Raw genomic sequence first — 19,307 nt, 5'->3', positions numbered from 1 at the left:
TGTGGGGCAGCAGGTAAGGACTAAGGACCTGCTCTCCTCTTTCTCAAAGTTCCCCTGTGCCTCTCCTGAAATGTGCTTGAACTGCGGTTTGTTGTAACAAGCTTTGTTGTAAACTGCCCAGAGGCATGAATTTTGGGTGGTATAAAAAGATGCTAAACAAACAAACAAACAAACAAACAAATAAATAAAATCCCTATCCCAGAGGCATTTGGCTGGCTAGCGTGGAAGACAGAATGCTGAACTTGATGAATCCCTGGTCTGGTCTAGCAATGTTGCTCTTATGTTCTAAGCTACTTGCCCTGGACATCATCCTGGGTAGGTTGACACAGGCTGCAATTACTCAACATAAGAGGAAGAGCACCCTGCTCATGCTCAGATTTTTTTTTTTACACTGTTACTTCATATATTCCAGAACTCAGCCCTGGTTCTCAAAACAGGGTGCAAGTCCTGGCATCCACTATGGAAACTTTATACGTTTTCATCAGTCTCTAAGAACTTCTGGACTGGTGCATACAACATGGGTACCATGCTTATGAGATCAGCTTAGGCAACCAGCTCATGTCATTCTTTCCCCCAGCATGAATTGCTTCTTAATCCCAACCAGGGTTCCTTCTTAACTAGAATTTGAAACTAAATTAGAAAAGTTAACTAAAAGGACTGTGTTTAGAATACATCACTGATAATGGTGTACCAGTGTAAGGCTTACCCATGATTAAAAGCAGCAAAAGAAGGCAAACAGAATTCACACTAGACAGAAGAGAGCACACTATCCCATAAGCCACTCCCAGCTTCTTAACCATTATTGTTATATTTTATCCAACCCTTCCTCCAAGGAGCTCCAGGAAGAATACAAGATGCCCCCAATTCCATCCTCACAACAATCCTGTAAGGTAGTTTAAGCTGAGGTAGGTCCAGGGTCACCCAGAGCACTGCATGGGCAAGTACAGATTTGAACCTGAAAATTCCTGCTTCTAGTCCAACACTCTAAAACCACCACAACAGCTCTCATTACATTTACACTAGTCTATATGTCCACAAGAATTTGTAGTGTTCATTATGTATATTTCAATGGTCCTTGGGACTTCCAGCTTGGATTTAAACCTACTTCAGTGGGATCTTTGTTATGCTGAACCATTTCTATGAACTTGAAAATACTGTTTGGAACCAGCCACCTCCAACATATTCAAGGGTTAATTGCTGGTTTCATAAAACCCCTGGAATTGCAATTCCCTGTCTGGAAATCTTGTAATTAATGTTTGCTCAGACATTTCCCCTGATTGACTAATATCCACTCTTGTGTGACCAGACCTTCTGTCAAACATAAGTGGGGACATAAGGCCCAAAAGAAAGAAAAATCCAAGATTATCACTATATTTTAAATACCTCTCCTATATAAAAGTATACTAAGAATGATAGAATTCCCAACTGATTCAACACTTAATATTGTGTATTATATAGGGTGTGCATTAACTGTTCAATCCTAAAATGGTTTGCCTCGAACCGGGCTAGTTCCACAGTTCAACTGCAAACTGCATCAGATGTGGTCTGGTCCGTGATCAAACCAAACCAAGCCCAGTCCATGGTGGATTGGTTCAGGCCACCCTTTAGAAGTCTTTTCAAGGATTCCCCCACCCCTTTGCTTGTAAAGGGGAATTATCACTGGATTCTCCTTTACAAGCATAGCCCCTCAAAATGATTTGTTCGAATGGACCCAATAGTCAGTTCAACCAAACTGGTTCATGGACCAGCGGTTCAGTTTTAATTCGGTCCACATTCAAACCGAACTGCAAATTTTGGTTCATGCCCACCCCTGATGTTATATGCATCAACTACAGTGCAAGAATATGCAATTCATCTGCAGTTATAAGTAATCATAGCTTTTTCTCCTCAGATTATCCAGATCTTCAAGAGCTATTTTAAATTATGGATGCATTTTTAATCTCCTATTTCCCCTACTTTCTCTGTTCAATGTTTATCTTGTCCACCTCACTCTGAGAACCGTTTTGGGCAAGGATCTGTTCCAAGCCTTGCATTCATACAGGACCACACACTGCAGGTGGAACTATGAAACAGTAAAATCATCATAATTCATTCTACACTATTTTCTATGCTAAAATTGCTTCTGTCTTTTAAGAAATGTGTTGCTTTGCTTAATGTTTCAACTTATTTTGCCTCGGCATTTGAGAGACTGTACTGATACTTCCAAGGTTACCTTAGAACTTCCTTTTGTGCTTTAAAATAAGCTTTTGGCTCTGATTGCTTTTCACCAAGTCATCAGAACTCCTTGGTAAACGGCGGTGGTGGGGGACACTCTAATATGGCACCAGGATAACCCTCAGCCAGACAAGAAGACAGACTGTGCTGGTTTGAGTTGCTCATGCAAGTCACAAAAAGGTGATCAGGCCCATCTTTGCTGGCCCGCCTCTCCCCCCAGCCCCGACTGGCCGAGCACAACCACGTGCTGACTGGCCGAGCACAACCACGTGCTGGGCTGGGCAAAATGGCAGTGCCCATGACTTGCCCTCGCTCTGAGGGCACAACCCTGCCCCCGCCACATCATTGGCGTGACAGCGATGAGTGGCAAAGTCACAAAAAAGTGGTCAGATTTAAGCAATGAGTTATTTAAAACAAGAAAACGAAAGAGAGAAGACTTACAATACTGCAGCAGTTCACAAAGCCAATGACTTGCACAATAAGGTATGACACAAACAGAAACCAAAGAACAACAAGGTCAGACACAAGCCATGGAGTTCTACAAGGTGGTGCAGTTCATACTGCTCTTTACGTAGGAGAGACAATGTGTTGCACCATGTAATACTCTGCCTTGAGCAAAGCAATTTTAAGTTAATGTCAACTGCTGTCCTCTTGTGTCTTTCTTGGGGATCTTATTTTTGCACTGAAGTTGTCTAGAACTGGAGAAATCAATAAGCATTTAAAACTCACACAAAAGAGACCAATATTCTAGGAATTATGCCGTAAAGTTGCATAATTAGATTGTGGCTTGATTTATTTAGCTTTCCACATAAAATGCTCTCACGTAAAAAGTTAGCTTTTTAGAAGCAATGGACTTAATGGATCCTGTTTGCTTAAATTTCATGTCAATTACACCTTATTAGTATCAAATGTTTAAAGATATGGATTGTTGCCTAGAATCCAAGCAGTCCCTGTATGCTGATAAAAGACTGAGAGGGAAGGCCAACAGTTAGAAACAGAGTTAATGTCATCATTTATCTCGTTCTTGGATGAGCTTGTAAATCAAATCAAATACTACATCTGGCTAAACACTTTTATATATAGGAAAATATGTTATCACATGCCAGGAGGCTCACAAATATTTCATTAGCTAGCTCCCTTATGCTAGAAATAAAAAACCCAAATTAAATGCTTTCCCTGTTAAAACAACCAACCTGATCTGCATTTTACTACAGCTGTGTGTCAGGAATGGTGGGAGATTAGTCACCCAATTGTCCTTTAGAATAAATTGCCACATAATTTATCTTTGAAACAAATTACAGCATGTCCTAGACCATCACATTTTATCCAGACAGGGAGAGACAAGTTGAAAGAGAGGAAGCAGAGAGCAGAGTTTTCCCTCAGTGTGTCGTGTGTGCGTGTTGAGCATCCTAAGCCTCCCCAAATTTAATAACTCTTTTTAATTCTCGACAGGGGAAATGTTCTGGAAAAGGTAACAGTTTTCTTCCAGAAGGCAGCAGTGAATATGCTGCTTATGAGTAATAGCCAAATTATTTGCTGTAGTAGATTGACTTGCTGCTCCTTGACAGAATGGTTTGCCCTTTGATGGCAGAAGACAATATATCGCAACAGAGGAATTTCTTATCTTTTGAACTCTTCCACTCATCCCACACAGACCTAAATTGATCAATCACATAGACAACATAGTTGCTTCCAGTCTTCCTCTGCGTTTCACCAGCAGGACAAACTTCCTTTCATAAAACTTCTAGATGCTTTTTCTGTTGAAGATACCCAAAGCTGCATATATCACTAGCTTTTACTCCTCTGCCTCTTTTTCCTTGTAAGCACAATTATGACAAAAAGTTCTGATCATGGCAAGTCTTCTGAAAAATCATTGTTAAAAATGGTTAAAGGCACATTAGAACACCTTTGAGCCAGGAGTGTGTAGAAGAAGCCAGCTACTGTAGCAAAGTACATATGTTTTTATTCCAGTTTTCTTCTCAGGCAATTGTAAATTCTAATGCAGGTAAAAGTACTGAAATCATAAAATCACTTCTGAATTATGATGGTAATGTCAAATGGTTGTCTTCAACACAGAATGCAGTTCAAAATATTTAATCAAGTGAAACTTGCTCCCTTTTATCATCACAGAAGCCCAAAAAGAATTGAACCAATTAGTACCTTTCACTAAGGAAGCATACCAGCATTTAGTGGGGGAAAGGCTTTCCTCCCATTGTTTGACTTTCAATCCACAAACAAACAAGCCCAACTCTCCTGTCCCCCACCCCGGAAAGTATCCTCTCTTGCATTTCTTGCATAGCAGAATTTCTTGGGAGATTTTAGAACTTGTAGCATTTTGATCTTCTCCATCCACCTGCTCTTATGCCCAAGATAGCATTCATGAAACTGATTTTTAATAGCTCTAGTGATTATTAACCACTTACTATTTTTACTTAGTCTCTATCAGAGGCAACAACTTCAAAGTCTAAACAAAGAGAATCACTTTGTATGTTTAACCCTAGAAAAGCCTAGTGACCCTCATCCATGCCCAGGCAAGTTCACAAAAGGCTCCAGATTTGTATTCACTCAACAGGGACGTTCCCCTTGCTTAATGAGACCCCAGAGATGATTATCATCAAGCTGCTTTCACATATGCAAAACCAATTTTTTGCAGCAAAAGCAGTTATGCTGATTGAGCACTTGTTCCTGTTCTTCTCTAACTCACTTCATATTACTCCAGTTGTCAGAAAACAAAGTAAATTAGCCCCAGAAGTGTAAAATGAAGCTGGCAGAAAGCCAAGAACTGTTGCCATTATCTTCAAGGAAGAGCTATAAAAAGTGGGTTCCCTCGTAAACATGAGGCCAATGAGAGTTTTGTTCCTTCTCAGATAAGATTTAAGGCGATGGATAGAAATTCTAAAAGTCAAGATTTGGAGCATGTTTGGAGGATAAACCTTTTATCTGCAACACTTCCAAAACAAGTAGTAGGGACCTGCATCTCCTGGGGAGTATCTGGCCTATAACAAAAAAGCTCCCTAGAGGAACATCACCAACAAAATACAAGAATATAAAAGGGTAACAATGCAAATACAAGTCATTGTGGAAAATTAAACAGCCTGCATGCCTGATGAGAGGCAAATGTCTCAATTTCACACAGCCTAGTACTTTGCTAGTACTAAAGCTATTTTGTGGAAATCAAATTATTAATAATTTATAAAATACTTTTTCATGTTAAGCGCTACATAAGCTCTCTTGTTTTGTCACAACCAGTTTCTCAGGCAGGTTTCCAGGAGCACCATTTCCAATATGGAACACTTGAGCTGAGAGACTCCCAAGTCCAAGCTCAATCTGGCCTGAAACTGCTTACTTAAGCACAGGCCTGCATAGCTTGATCTACCAAACTGAATGCAGCCTTCCACTAGGAGGCTGTTCTCAAGACCAGCCTAACCCTGCCTGGGGTAGGCTGGTCGTGAGAAGCAGTGGGATGCTCATGGATCTTTCCACTCTCAGCCGACCTAACCCTCGTAGTTAACCCAACTGCTGGCCTATGTTAAGGGTGCACTCACACCCTTAACCTGGCTACCGAGTATTGTGTGTCTCCTCGGGCTGAACTCAGCCTGAGGAGACACAGAAATGGGTGCACAGAGTGCCGGTCTGACAGGGGAATCCCCAATGCAATGTGCATGCCACACATTGCATTGTGGGATGCCTGGAGAATAGAACAAAAAGTTCCAGCCCCGGATCCCTCTGCCTTGCTCTGTGCAGGGCTGCAGTGTGCATATGCGGGAGGCACATCAAAGACAACCTGCTTGGTCATCAGGGGGAAAGGTAAGTTGAAAGCAGCCTTCCCACTGGGCCCAAGGGCGATGGTGGAAATCATCCCTCTGCATGGTGGATCAGCAAGAGCTCTGGCCACTTGGTTTTTCTGCCCCCCACCTGAGGTTAAAAGAACAGTGGGATGGGTGAGTGTCAGACACTTGAAAATCACTATATATGGCTGCTAAGAATGGAAGCTGACATATGGAAAGCTTTAACACACAAATGCTCATGACCACATTAAAAGAATGCAAGAGTACACCTCTTGGAGAAAAAGAAATTTGTTTTCTGAAAATTCAGGAGTTATTACTAAAACTCAGATTAATTTTCTGCTTCTTGATGAGAAGAGATAGACTTGTACATCACTTTAGGAATGCAAGTGGTTCAAAGGGCTTGAGTATCAGTTGAGAGAGAACCAAGGAAAGATCTTATAAAGGAATAAGTTTGGTAGAAAAAGTCAAATCATTTTTATTATCCTTGAAAATAAAAGTGATGCAGAAGACAGTGGATAATGGAATACAGAGACAGCCATCAAATGTATGTGGAGAGAAGACTGAGAAGAGAAATTAGGGAGGTCAGTTTACCACAGTAGGGATATGCAGACTGGGAGAAGGGCATGAAGAATCCTGGATTGTGCATGGAGCACTGTCATAAATCTGTTGGCACGGCTGACCCAACAGGATTTACAATCCCTCCAGCTCTACTTCTGTGAGTCAAGATGGAAATTCTGTAGATAAGAGTAGCTGCTTAGCTGCACGGAAGAAAGTGAAGAATGACTGTCAAAGATAAAGTATTACAAGCAAAATAAAGTCCCTTGAAACTAAACTAGGTACCCCCCTCTACGCTATCTGAGCAATAACTGAAACAAAGGAGCAAGGAAGGAACAGAACAAGGACAGGCTGAAACAAGAAAGGGTGAACAATTCTAAGTACAAGGAACACTGTCTGCAGAAGGCAACATTGCTGACAGTACCATCTCAGGAACAGCATCTGCTTGATATAGGGCTCGAGATAACCGGCAGCCAATCAGGCTCTCCTGACTCAGCATTTCTATTTCCTCTCCTGTGAGATCTTGCGCCTGCATGTCTCCCACTGAGCCTTTCTCTTGAGACGTCGTCTTAACACAGGTGAAATTCTAGCTTCCTCCTGATCAGTCTCCTCAGCCCTCATCTCTGCCAGCTGTTCAGAATCCCCTGTCTGCTGCCGCCTCACCTCAGCTCTAGAGTCTGTTCTCACAGCCAAGTCCTCCCGCTCCTCCTCTGACTCTTCTGACTCAGAGGTCTGGGCCATGACAAACACTGGGCTGAATTCAATTAATTCAGAGACATGTGAAGGGTGTTACAGTTGTAGTTTCTGCCATAAGGCTGTGGCAAACTTTGTTGTTCATTTTAGTATGGAAATAAAAGAGGAGTAGAAGCCAAGTAAACTCAGTGGGCTAGCACCAAGAGCAGAAATTTCAATGATACTGCTGCTGCAGTGGTCAAAAGGGAATGCAGTACAGAGATGCAGACCACGTCTATTAGGGCATGCACTGTCACCTCCAGGGGGTATTCAGGAATCGCCTACTATAAGACAGGTTTAGCGGGAATGGGGAATGGCACATAATAGTTCTTAGCAAATATCTCTACAGTGCATCTGCATCTTATTCTAGAAGATCATCCTTCCTTCTCACAGGCCTTGCATGATAGATCTGAACCTGCTTCATTATAGCCCCTCCATCTGAAGCAGTGACTCACAAGCAACGATGAACCATAATACTGACATACAAACTCAAGAACAAGCCCCTGCACTAAACCTCCATACCAACTCTTTCCCCATGTTTTACTGGCTAATACTACCATGGGGCCAAATGACACCAGCCATATTAATAACTCATTCACATGCACACCTTCTAACACAATATATGCCACTACCTGCCATTTACAAAAGGCAAAATGGGTCCCACTCTCTGGGACAAATCAAACAAAGTAACATTCATAAACCAGTGAGACAACATTTGAGTCTTCCAGGACATTCTGCTGCAAATCTTAAATCACCAGACTCCAGTGTGAAGTTATCCAATTAGAACTCATAAGTAAATTTGGCACAATGGAACTTTGTCTCAACAAATTCTTGGAATGGCCAGCTTACTGCAGAAGTGAGTTGTCCCACTTTAGGTGTTGTTCTTGCTATGCATACTTGTTACTATCAGTTGCTAGTCAGCAGAAGTCACCCACACCAACAAGATATTGTATTGATCTGACTGATTCTGTACTATACAGAGCACAAATTAATACTGTGACACAGCTATAATTACTCGATGCCTTTCCTGACCTTTGATCTCACTTGCAAAAGAAAGCCAAATTTCCCCTTTCTTCTCTACCTGCTTTGATGACTACTTTATGGGTCCATTTACACGACCAAAAGTGAGCTCTGCCTCACAGTAAGCATATGCAACAATAGATTTGCAAGTGTTTATGGTGCCACATGGCTTGCTTTTGCTACAACAGGCTAGCATGACTACTCCACTGCAAACTTTTAAAGCAAGGCTGCATAACTCAGATACTCCAGTGGAGCCAGAATCAACCATGATTTGGTGTGTGTGGGCCCAGGTAAGTGTTCAGCACATTGATTACATTAAAATTATTAAATATAAATGAAAGCAATTATTAATTACTCATTAAAAATAATGATGAAAGCAATTATTAGTTAACCACAGCATGAGGAAAGAAGAGAAGCTTGCTATCAACCTTTCCTGCTCCCTGCCACTCACGCAAATTCAAAGCTTAATTCCATGGGGCAAGGCAGCATTTTGCACCTTACCTCTGGCTCTGCAGAACCTCTGGGGCCAGCAAAAAAAGTCCCCACGGGCCGGATATGGCCCTTGGGCCTTATGTTGTGCAGGCCTGCTTTAGAGAGCTAGAGGCAGAGTGAAGCCAGGCAGGTAATGCCTGGCTCTACAGGTGAAACTCGGAAAATTAGAATATCGTGCAAAAGTCCATTAATTCAGTAATACAAATTAAAAGGTGAAACTGATATATGAGACAGACGCATTACATGCAAAGCGAGATAAGTCAAGCCTTAATTTGTTATAATTGTGATGATCATGGCGTACAGCTCATGAAAACCCCAAATCCACAATCTCAGAAAATTAGAATATTACATGGAACCAAGAAGACAAGGATTGAAGAATAGAACAATATCGGACCTCTGAAAAGTATACAGTGTACTGTGCTTGATTGGCCAGCAAACTCGCCTGACCTGACCCCATAGAGAATCTATGGGGCATTGCCAAGAGAAGGATGAGAGACATGAGACCAAACAATGCAGAATTGCTGAAGGCCACTAATGAAGCATCCTGGTCTTCCATAATACCTCATCAGTGCCACAGGCTGATAGCATCCATGCCACGCCGCATTGAGGCAGTGATTACTGCAAAATGGGCCTAAACCAAGTACTGAATACATATGCATGCTTATACTTTTCAGAGGTCCGATATTGTTCTATTCTTCAATCCTTGTCTTCTTGGTTCCATGTAATATTCTAATTTTCTGAGATTGTGGATTTGGGGTTTTCATGAGCTGTACACCATGATCATCACAATTATAACAAATTAAGGCTTGACTTATCTTGCTTTGCATGTAATGCGTCTGTCTCATATATCAGTTTCGCATTACTGAAATTAATGGACTTTTGCACGATATTCTAATTTTCCGAGTTTCACCTGTAAATACAGTTTGAAACTCCCTCCGTTTTGCCCCCCACAGTCAATGAGGGCAGAGTTGCCCTGACAACACTTGATTTTGAATGACAACAGCCAACCAGAGCAAAGGAGATCACAAGCCAATCAGAAGGTAGTGGCAGAAAACCAACTGGCAAGGGAGAAAACTAGTAACGATACTAGACAAAATGGTATCTTAGATGTTCGAACCATTGGACCAGTTCTAATTGAACTGGATTCAATTGTGAACTGGTGGCCTTTTTTTGAGGCCAGTCTGGTTCACAGTCATACCCCTAGCACTCTAGGCACTGGGAAATAATATTTCTCCAAGGTTTCTTGATGGGTGTGTGCATGCATATGTAGTGGAAAGATGCATTTCTTGAGGCAAATGTTAGAGACTTAATCAATGGTAAATCCTACAGGGTACAGGTTATTCCCTCTCCTTTTCAGCTGCATAGCCCAGTTGAAGGGATTCCTTCTATGAACTAGAATCTCTTTAATTGCAAAGAAGCAATTGACATCTATCTCTGGTTACTGTCACTGGCAATGTAATCTCATTTTTGTTACCTCTTTAAAAATAATTAAAGCCCAGCTGCCAATAACACTGTAGACCAAGAAAGCTTGGAGCTGCTAAGGTAATCCATTTTACGTTTTATGACTCCTTCAGGGTCCTAATATTTATTGTCTAATAGCACTAAATCCTCTTAAATAGAAAATCTTCCAGGGATGCGAGTTCCAAGCAAGACTTATAGGCACAGTAACTACATTTGTTGTTTTTATGTCCTTTGGCGCACACAGGTTTTAGCTGCAGACTGGTGCAGCATTGTCAGGCCTCAGGAACACCCTGACCCAGGGCATCCATATAGTTTAGGCTTGATCCTAAGGGCTAGTAGCTAGAAGTAAGGATATGCACAAATCAATTTTTTTGATTCGATTTGTGCCCAAAACAAATCACCCCTGATTTGTTCTGTATCCAACTCTACCCCCTCCAAATCACCACAGATTCAATTTGGACCACTTAACAAGGTCCTAGGGGCACCAAATCCGGGTGGTGGGTAGGTCCCTATGGGTGCCACCTACCATCCAAATTTCAAGCCAGTGGGGCACTTTGTTGATTTTTAATTACTTTGTTTTTTGTTCTTACTGATTTTGAACATTTCTGCCATAGGAAACAATGGAGATCTGAAGTTGCCATATTCTAACCCTAACACGGATCTCCAGCTTTTGTTTTTTTAAAAAAAGCTAAGCTCTAGCCCTTGTAGAAGTCGAGTTATGGAGCAAAATGCGCAGTCATGATTTTTCAAGTGTTTGGATTCTTTTGTGTATAATAACTTTTCCTCATAATGAATCCCTATGAGGACTCATTGCACACCTTCATTTCTTCTGTTCATTTTGACTGTCACTGGACAGTGCCAACTGTCAAGTGCCATGTGCCAACTACACACACACCCATCCACCTGAAAGGCAGTGGGGTACTCATGTTAATTTTTAGGAATATTAAAATGTTTAGATTCTTGGTGTCTAACAACTTTTCTTCATAATGAATATCTATGAGGATTCATTATACACCTTCGTCTCTTCTGTTTATTTTGACTATCATTGGACAGTGCCAACTGTCAACTGCCATGTGCCAACTACACACACACACCCACACACACATTGGAGTACTCAGTTTATTTTTTAAAGGTATTTTTGAAGTGTTTAGATTCTTTGGTGTCTTCATTACACACCTTCATTTCTTCAGCATTTTGACCCTACTGCTTTGCAGGTGGAGATGAGAAATTAGTGGCATCCCATGTTCCAAATACCCCTCAACCCACATGCCACTGGGTATTCAGTTTATATTTTAGGAATTTTTGAGGTGTTTACTCTTTGGTGTGCAATGAATCCTCATAGGGATTCATTATGAGAAAAGGTTATTAGACACCAAAGAGAGTAAAAAAAAAATCCTAGGACATAAACTGAATAGTACCCCACTTCCTTGCGGGTGGGAATGGGGTGTAGCTGGCACATGGCAGTTGACAGCTGGCACTGTCGAAAAGACAGTCAAAATGAATAGAAGAAATGAAGGTGTGTAATGAATCCTCATACGGATTCATTGAAGGAAAGTTATTATACACCAAAGAATCCAAACACTTGAAAAATAGTGACCAAACATTTTACTCCATAACTCCACTTCTACAAGGGCTAGAGCTTAGCTTTTTCTTTTTTCTTTTTAACAAAAGCTGGGAATCTGAGGGAATTAATAGGAGGGATGGGATCCAAATCTCAAATCGATTTGAATCAGGAGCAATTCGATTTGTACCCAAATCTAGCCAATGGACCACAGGGGTGATTTGTTTTGTCTCCAAAACACCCGCATCAGCTAGATTCGGGAACAAGTCAATTTGTACCCAAATCAATTTGCACATCCCTAGCTAGAAGACTGCTTCTTCAAATTGCACTGCTGCTACTAAGGAAAATCTATCCAGGGCTAGAAGTGTGCTAGGAGCTGTGCAGAAAACAAGTAACACAGCTCTCTCAAGGAGGCATGTAGTCAAAATATTGGTAGTAGCTTTACAAAAATATTTTTGACACCCAGCTATGATCCTAATTATGGAACTAAATTAGGAGTGATCCTAATTATGGAACTAAAATGGAAGATTTGTGTATTTACTACATCTTTTCCAAACTGTAAGCTGCTGTGAGAACCATTGTGTTTGAGTAATTTAACCACAGATGGTCTGATGAAGTAGTCTAGCAACAATGCTCCAAGTAATATTCATTGTGTAGTTAAACTACTATTTAAAAAGGATCTTATCTTTTGTGTATTCAGTTAACAACTGTTTTCTTCCTATATTATTTGTTCAATATTTCTTCTGGCACTCCTCACATTTTTATTCTGTTTGCCTGATGAGAACTGCAAACACCATATGATAAGCTATCTGACTACTTGTAAATTTGCAAAAGTGTGATAAAACCTGAAAAGCACAGATGTGGGAATATGGCTTATTTCTGACACAAGGCTGTTCTCACGAGCAGCCTAGCAACAGCTCGTGGAATGTATAAGCCTGGCCTAGGCTGCTCATGTGGAATACCAGGATCCTCATGGATCCTGGCACTCCCACCAAGCCTAAACTCACTTCTGAGCACAGCTCATAGCCAAGCTTAAGGGTGCAAATGCACCTTAATCCGGCTGCCAGGATTGTGTGTCTCCTTGGGCAACATGAAGCCCAGGGGGACACAGAGACAAGTGCCTAGAGTGCCCGTCTGATGGGGGAATTCCCGAAGGCACTGCACTCGTCATGCAGTGCATTGTGGGAAATCCAGAGGCTGGGAAATTGAGTCCTGAATGTATAAGGTGAGTCATTAGGGAACTTGGCAGATGCCTTTAGATTTATTGTTGTTGTTGTTGTTGTTGACACAGTCAGACAGGTGTTATTGACTGGTTTGTTTTATCCAGACATCGAGTCCCAAGGACCTGGGATGGCTGAATTTTATTATCAGTGTTGTTGCTGTTGTTATTATAAATATCATCACAGAATATAGGCTATTCCCAGTAAAGTTGCTTTTTGTAATTGGCTGATGGTGATTTCTGTGGCCCCTATGGTGTTGAGGTGCTCTGTTTTGGAATTGCACTAGGGCAACTTACATTTATGACAAAAGTACAATACATAAAGATTTTCTGAATCACTATGTAAGAAAGAGTCTAATGAGAGTGTGGGTAAAATACAAAAAATGGCTGGAACCTAAAACTCCGTTATGGTTATCCCCGATTGAAGCTTTAGTACGTAAAGAGATAAATATGCAACCTCAATGGGATACCTATAGGGATCTGTTGTGTTTTCAAGAAAAGGGCTGTAAGTTAAAACATCTAATTGAAGTACAAAATTTGGTCAGTAATTGGTTTCAGTACCATCAGTTAAATGAAGTTTTTAAGAAGGATTTCAAACTTGGATTTGAGGATCAAATGTCAAGATTTGAGAAGGAGCTATGTGAAAATGATGAAAAATTAGTGTCCAAGATGTATAAGCTGTTGCTTTTGGAGGAGACAAGAGATGAAGTGGTTAAAACTACTATGATAAAATGGGCTCAAGACGTGGGTCATAATATAAATATGGCAGATTGGGAAAAATTATGGAAAACTGATTTAAAGTTCACTGCATGTTACATTTTAAAAGAAAATTATTATAAGATGATGTACAGGTGGTATCTGACGCCTAAAAAACTAGCGATAATGTATAAAAATGTTTCAAACAAATGTTGGAAATGTGGACATTGTGAAGGAACTTTTTTCATATGTAGTGGTCTTTTAGGAAGGCAAGGGCCTTTTGGGACATGATATATAATGAGTTTAAAAAATGTTTTTAAATGACATTTCCTAAAAGCCCAGAATCCTTCCTGCTGGGAATAATGCAAGGAGAGTTTTCCACAAGAAATTTAACATTCTTCATGTATGGAACCACGGCGGCCAGAATAGTATATGCACAGAAATGGAAGGACAATGAACTGCCCTCAAAAGAAGATTGGCTGATAAAAAATTTGGAATATGCGGAGATGGCAAAACCTACAGTACTGATAAGAGATCAAAATTTGGAAGGTTTTAAAGAAGATTGGAAACCATTCTTACTGTACCTAAAGAACTATTTTCCTAATATTGATTTTTCAACAGGGTTTGAAATTTTGTAATATTAGCAGGTTGAGTAGACTAAAATAGAGTTTGGTAAGGTATAGGATATATGTTTTGAATTATTATAGCAAGGGTTAATTGTATAGTTAGTGATTCGCGCTGATTGGTGAGCTGGAAGTCAATTTTTGTTTAATGTTTGATATAATGAGATTTTCAAGATATTGTTAAAATCAATAAAAATTTAAAGCAAAAAAAAAAAAAAGGAATTGCACTAGGGCGCCAATTACCACTGGGATTATTTTGGTCTTCTTCTGCCACAGCCTTTCAATTTCAATTTGTAGATCTTTGTAGATCTTCAGTTTGTAGATTTTTTTTCTATTTCTTTTTCTTCTATTCTCTATCCCTTGGTATTGCTATGTCAATTATTTTAACTTGTTTTTCTTTCTTCTCGACTACAGTTATATCTGGTGTATTGTGTGGCAGATGTTTGTCTGTTTGTAGTCGGAAGTCCCAGAATATATTTGCATCTTCATTTTCTACAACATTTTCAATTGTATGGTCCCACCAACCTTTGGCTACAGGTAGCTTGTATTTTTTGCAGATGTTCCAGTGTATCATTGCTGCTACCTTGTCATGCCTTTGTTTGTAGTCAGTCTGTGCGATCTTTTTACAACAGCTGATTAGGTGGTCCACTGTTTCATCTATTTCTTTACAAAGGCGGCACTTGCTGTTTGTTGTTGATTTTTCGACTTCTGCTCTTATTGCATTTGTTCTTAGTGCCTGTTCTTGTGCAGCCAATATTAAACCCTCTGTTTCTTTCTTCAAGTTGCCATTCTTAAGCCATTGCCAGGTCTTGGTGATGTTTGATTTTCCAGTTATATTGTGCTGATATTGACCATGCAGCAGCAGCAGTTATTATTATTATTTATTGAATTGATATACCACCAAGTATAAAAATCTCTAGGTGGTGTACAGAATTAAAAACATAAAACATAACACATTTAAAATTCATAAAAAGATAAAATCATAATAGATAAAAATACATTAATAACACATTAATTTTTTTAAAGAAAATTTAATCAGTGTATGATAATCAGTATAATCCAAAACTGCCTGGAGTTGATCAGCCATCACCCTCTCAATTACCTTGTCCACCTGAGGTTGAAGACTGGCCTATAGTTATCCCTCACCAAGGGCTCTAAGGCAGGCTTCTTAAGCACAGGCCTCACAATTGCCTCCTTCAAACATGGAGGCTTCCTGCCCTCCCTCAGTGAGGCATTTATGATGTTAACTAGGCCATCTCCAACTACCTTGTTATAAGCCACGTTGGGCAAGGATCCAAAGGATAAGTGGTATGCCAAACACTTCCAAGAAGTTTGTCCACATCCTCTGGAGTCACAAATTAAAACTGATCCATTCTAATTGAACCAGAGGAGATACTGGACAGCTCTGCAGTTGATCCTGCCATAACTGTGGAGTCCAAGTTGGTTTGAATGCAAGAGATTTTATCCCGCAAAAAGTTGTTAAAAACATCACAGCGGGATAATGAAAAATCCAAATCTATGTTCAGAGAAGAGGGAAACTGATTCAATTCCCTCACAACTCTGAACAACTCCACTGGACATGAACTTGCGGATACAAAACGTGCAGAATAGAATCACTTCTTCGCTGCATGTATTGCCACAGAATAAGCCTTCAAATGGGCTTTGTGCAGTGTCTTATCGGATTCAAGTTGGGTCTTCCTAAGGGGGAGACATGATCGAAGTCGTGTATAAAATTATGCATGGAGTGGAGAGAGTAGACAGAGAGAAATTTTTCTCCCTCTCTCACAACACTAGAACCAGGGGTCACCCCATGAAACTGAAGGTTGGGAAATTTAGGACCAACGAGCCGAAGTACTTTTTCATACAGTGCATAATTAATCTATGGAATTCTCTGCCACAGGATGTGGTGATGGCCACCAGCTTGTATGGCTTTAAAAGGGGCTTAGATTCATGGTGGACAGGTCTATCAATGGCTACTACTCTGATGGCTGTGAGCCATCTCCAGCCTCAGAGGCATGATGCCTCTCAATACCAGTTCCAGGGTAGCAACAGCAGGAGAGAGTACATGCATATACCTCTTGCCTGTGGGCTCCCCAGAGGCATCTGGTGGGCCACTGTGTGAAACAGGATGCTGGACTGGATGGGCCTAGTGTCTGATCCAGCAGGGCTGTTCTTATGTTCCTCCACATACACTCTAGCCTTCTCCTTTGCTGCTTCAGCTTCCGTAGCTGCTCAGTATACCATGGAGCTAGTTTCGAAGCAGAGTGGAGAAGTCACTTACAGGCAATAGTATTTAACAGAAATAGTGTTTCTGTTGTAAACCGCCCAGAGACGTGAGTTTGGGGGGTATCGAAATATGTTTAAATAAATAAATAAATGGATAAATAAAGAAATACTGCCCTGGTAAGCTCCCTATTCCAGGTCTCCACCAGGGCATCAACAGAATCATCAGCAGAACCAACCCTAAAACCCTCCAAGGCCTTTTGGAATCCTATAGGATTCAACAGCCTTCTTGGGTGGACCATCCTAATAGTTCCTGCACCCCTGAAGAGTTAGGTCGAGCTCAGCTTATGGCTAGGCTTGCAAAGGGTACTGCTGTTGCAATGGCGTGTATCAGTCTGAGAGCAACTTGTGCCAATGATGCTGCATGGACACCTGACTCTGTGGCTGGCAAATTATGGATAGTTATACCTTTTTTGGACTGCTTTGTATTGGGAACCACCCCATTTACTCCCCATGGGTTGTGCGTAGGGACGCCAAAGTGGACTGGGCAGTAAGGCATGGTGGGTGTTACCTACCACCGTACCTGCAAAACAAGACGGGAAATTGGGTGATTTTTAAAGGAATTTTTGAATGTTTTCTGAGTCAGTAGGTTAGGGTTGACCCACTGACCCAGAAAAAGATCCAAAAATTCATTTAAAATTGTCCAATTCCCTGACTATTTTGTGGATGGGGTGGCAGGTAGAAGCCATCATGCCCTACCGCCCAATCTGCTTTGGTGTCCCTAGGCACTACCCAGGGGGATGATTCGATTTCCTATTATTCCATAATGGTGAACCGGTTCAACAAATGAACTGGACCAGCCGGGTGGTTCCATCAAACTGGTTTGTGAACCGGTAGTCCGGTTTGAATTCAAACCAAACCTCAGAAACTGGTTCCATGCACACCCCTACTGGGTGCAGTGTCTACATCTTCCGCCTACTACTCACTACCAAAACCAAAGAGTAGAAACTAGTTTCTTTTATATTTATCATGAGTGCAGTGCAGACTGTATACCTAACTGTGGAGTTATGACAGCACAATCCTATACATGTTTGCTGGGAAGCAAGTCCCACTGTGTTTTTAATGGCGATGACTCACTAGTAAATGTGTTAAGGCTTGCAGTCTTGCTCATCTGAATTTATAAAGGCCCATTTTCTAAAGCGGGTGAGGGAAAGTGAGGAAGCTGTTGTTTAAGGAAAGGGGAGCAGCCACAACGAATTATGCACTTGGAGAGATAAGGAAGCAAGTGACTCTCGCTCATGACTACAAGGCTGAAAAATAAATTTTTCCTTCATTATTGCTCACGGTCTTAGTCACTCTGCTGAGCTGGATGTGCCAGGTGACAACAAAGCTGAAGTTTCTATCTCAGAGTGTGAAGTAGGTTGATGGAGAGCAGGATCTGTGATTCAGAAAGACCGCATACAAGTTCCAGTCTACAACCAACATGAATGCAGGCAGTGCAAACAAGGCAAATCCCCACATCATAAAAATCTCTAGAGGTAAGCACTCACTAGTGGCCATGCAAGGCAGGCTCTCCTCCTGCTGCCAGATGCCCAGGCTCATTAAATTAACTGTCTGTAACAACTACAGGGACTTGTGTGGGTTTTTTTTTTAAGCATGCAACAATATTGCATAATTACTGATGCTATACATATACTAAACTCTAATCAAGGGCTAGCTAGCTACACTGAATATTAGAGCTCTTTCCTTCTTGGACAGTGAAAGCGGCTAGACATCTTAGGCAACTGATCATGAGTCTCACCCCCAAGTAAGGTTAGGCCAGCTTGTCATTCCTGGCCTCAATCTGAGAAGAGCATGTTTGGTTCAAAGCTTTAGAGTAGCCCAAAAGGTATGCATGTATGGTGCATTCTGCGTGCTGCACACAGTGAGCAGCCTGCCACATATTTCCCCCAAACAGCCATCCACGGACAGAATTCAAACACACTTCTGTTTCTTCCCATACAAATCCCAATTTAAATGCTAATAAGTGTGACTGGGCAGAAGTACAGTTACCCAGCTTTGGTACATTATGTAATTTTTGCCTTCTCCTACTCTAATAGGCCAAAAAACCTGGAGGCACAGTGGTATAATTCTGTTACAAGGTAAAACTCGAATTTTAGAAGAGAAGAGACTAGTAGGTCTCTCTTTGTCCCTTCCAGAAGGAACAACATGGATTGTTGTTTTTGCTGCTATAGACTAAGATTAAAGTTTTGTGGTCTACAGTCCTTTTAATCAGATGCATGAAATGTAATTTTCTTTAGGCGAAGAGGGAGAGGGATATGGTTATAGAAGGGCTGGGGAGAGCAGAATAGACACATGTTTAAAGGTGCAGGAAAAGCAATAGGCCTAGTCTTGTAATAAGCTTACAAATATACCAGATAGGTATCATGGTAATTCACACATCGTAATTGGTGATAACACTGCTAGAAGGAGGATGTTAAGTTAATTAACTCCGTAATGGGATAGAAAAGATCGGCCCTTATTCAGATCAGAGACAACAGAGTTAAGTGGTTATGAATTCTATTTCAGCTGCTTCACACTCCAGTCTTCCTTCGAAATTCTTCTATTGAAAAACCACCACTTTCACATCTGCAGCAGAGTGTTCTGGAAGATTTTAAAATACCTTTTCTACCTATTTTCTAACCTGCTCTACCTATTTGCAGAAAAGGTGCATATTGGGGCAA

The 19,307-nt window shown here is 41.0% G+C and overlaps 1 protein-coding gene across 3 annotated transcripts in view; it reads right to left on the bottom strand.

Annotated features, from left to right (window-relative positions):
* GLP1R (glucagon like peptide 1 receptor) overlaps window positions 1–19,307 on the bottom strand; it is a 186,105-nt gene that overhangs the window by 75,751 nt on the left and 91,047 nt on the right. The window lies entirely within an intron of this gene.

This window comes from Hemicordylus capensis, chromosome 1, assembly GCF_027244095.1.
Source record: "Hemicordylus capensis ecotype Gifberg chromosome 1, rHemCap1.1.pri, whole genome shotgun sequence".
NCBI classification, from domain to species: Eukaryota; Metazoa; Chordata; class Lepidosauria; order Squamata; family Cordylidae; genus Hemicordylus; species Hemicordylus capensis.
Note: the sequence above shows the minus strand (reverse complement) of the source record. Positions and strands in the feature narration are given on the sequence as shown.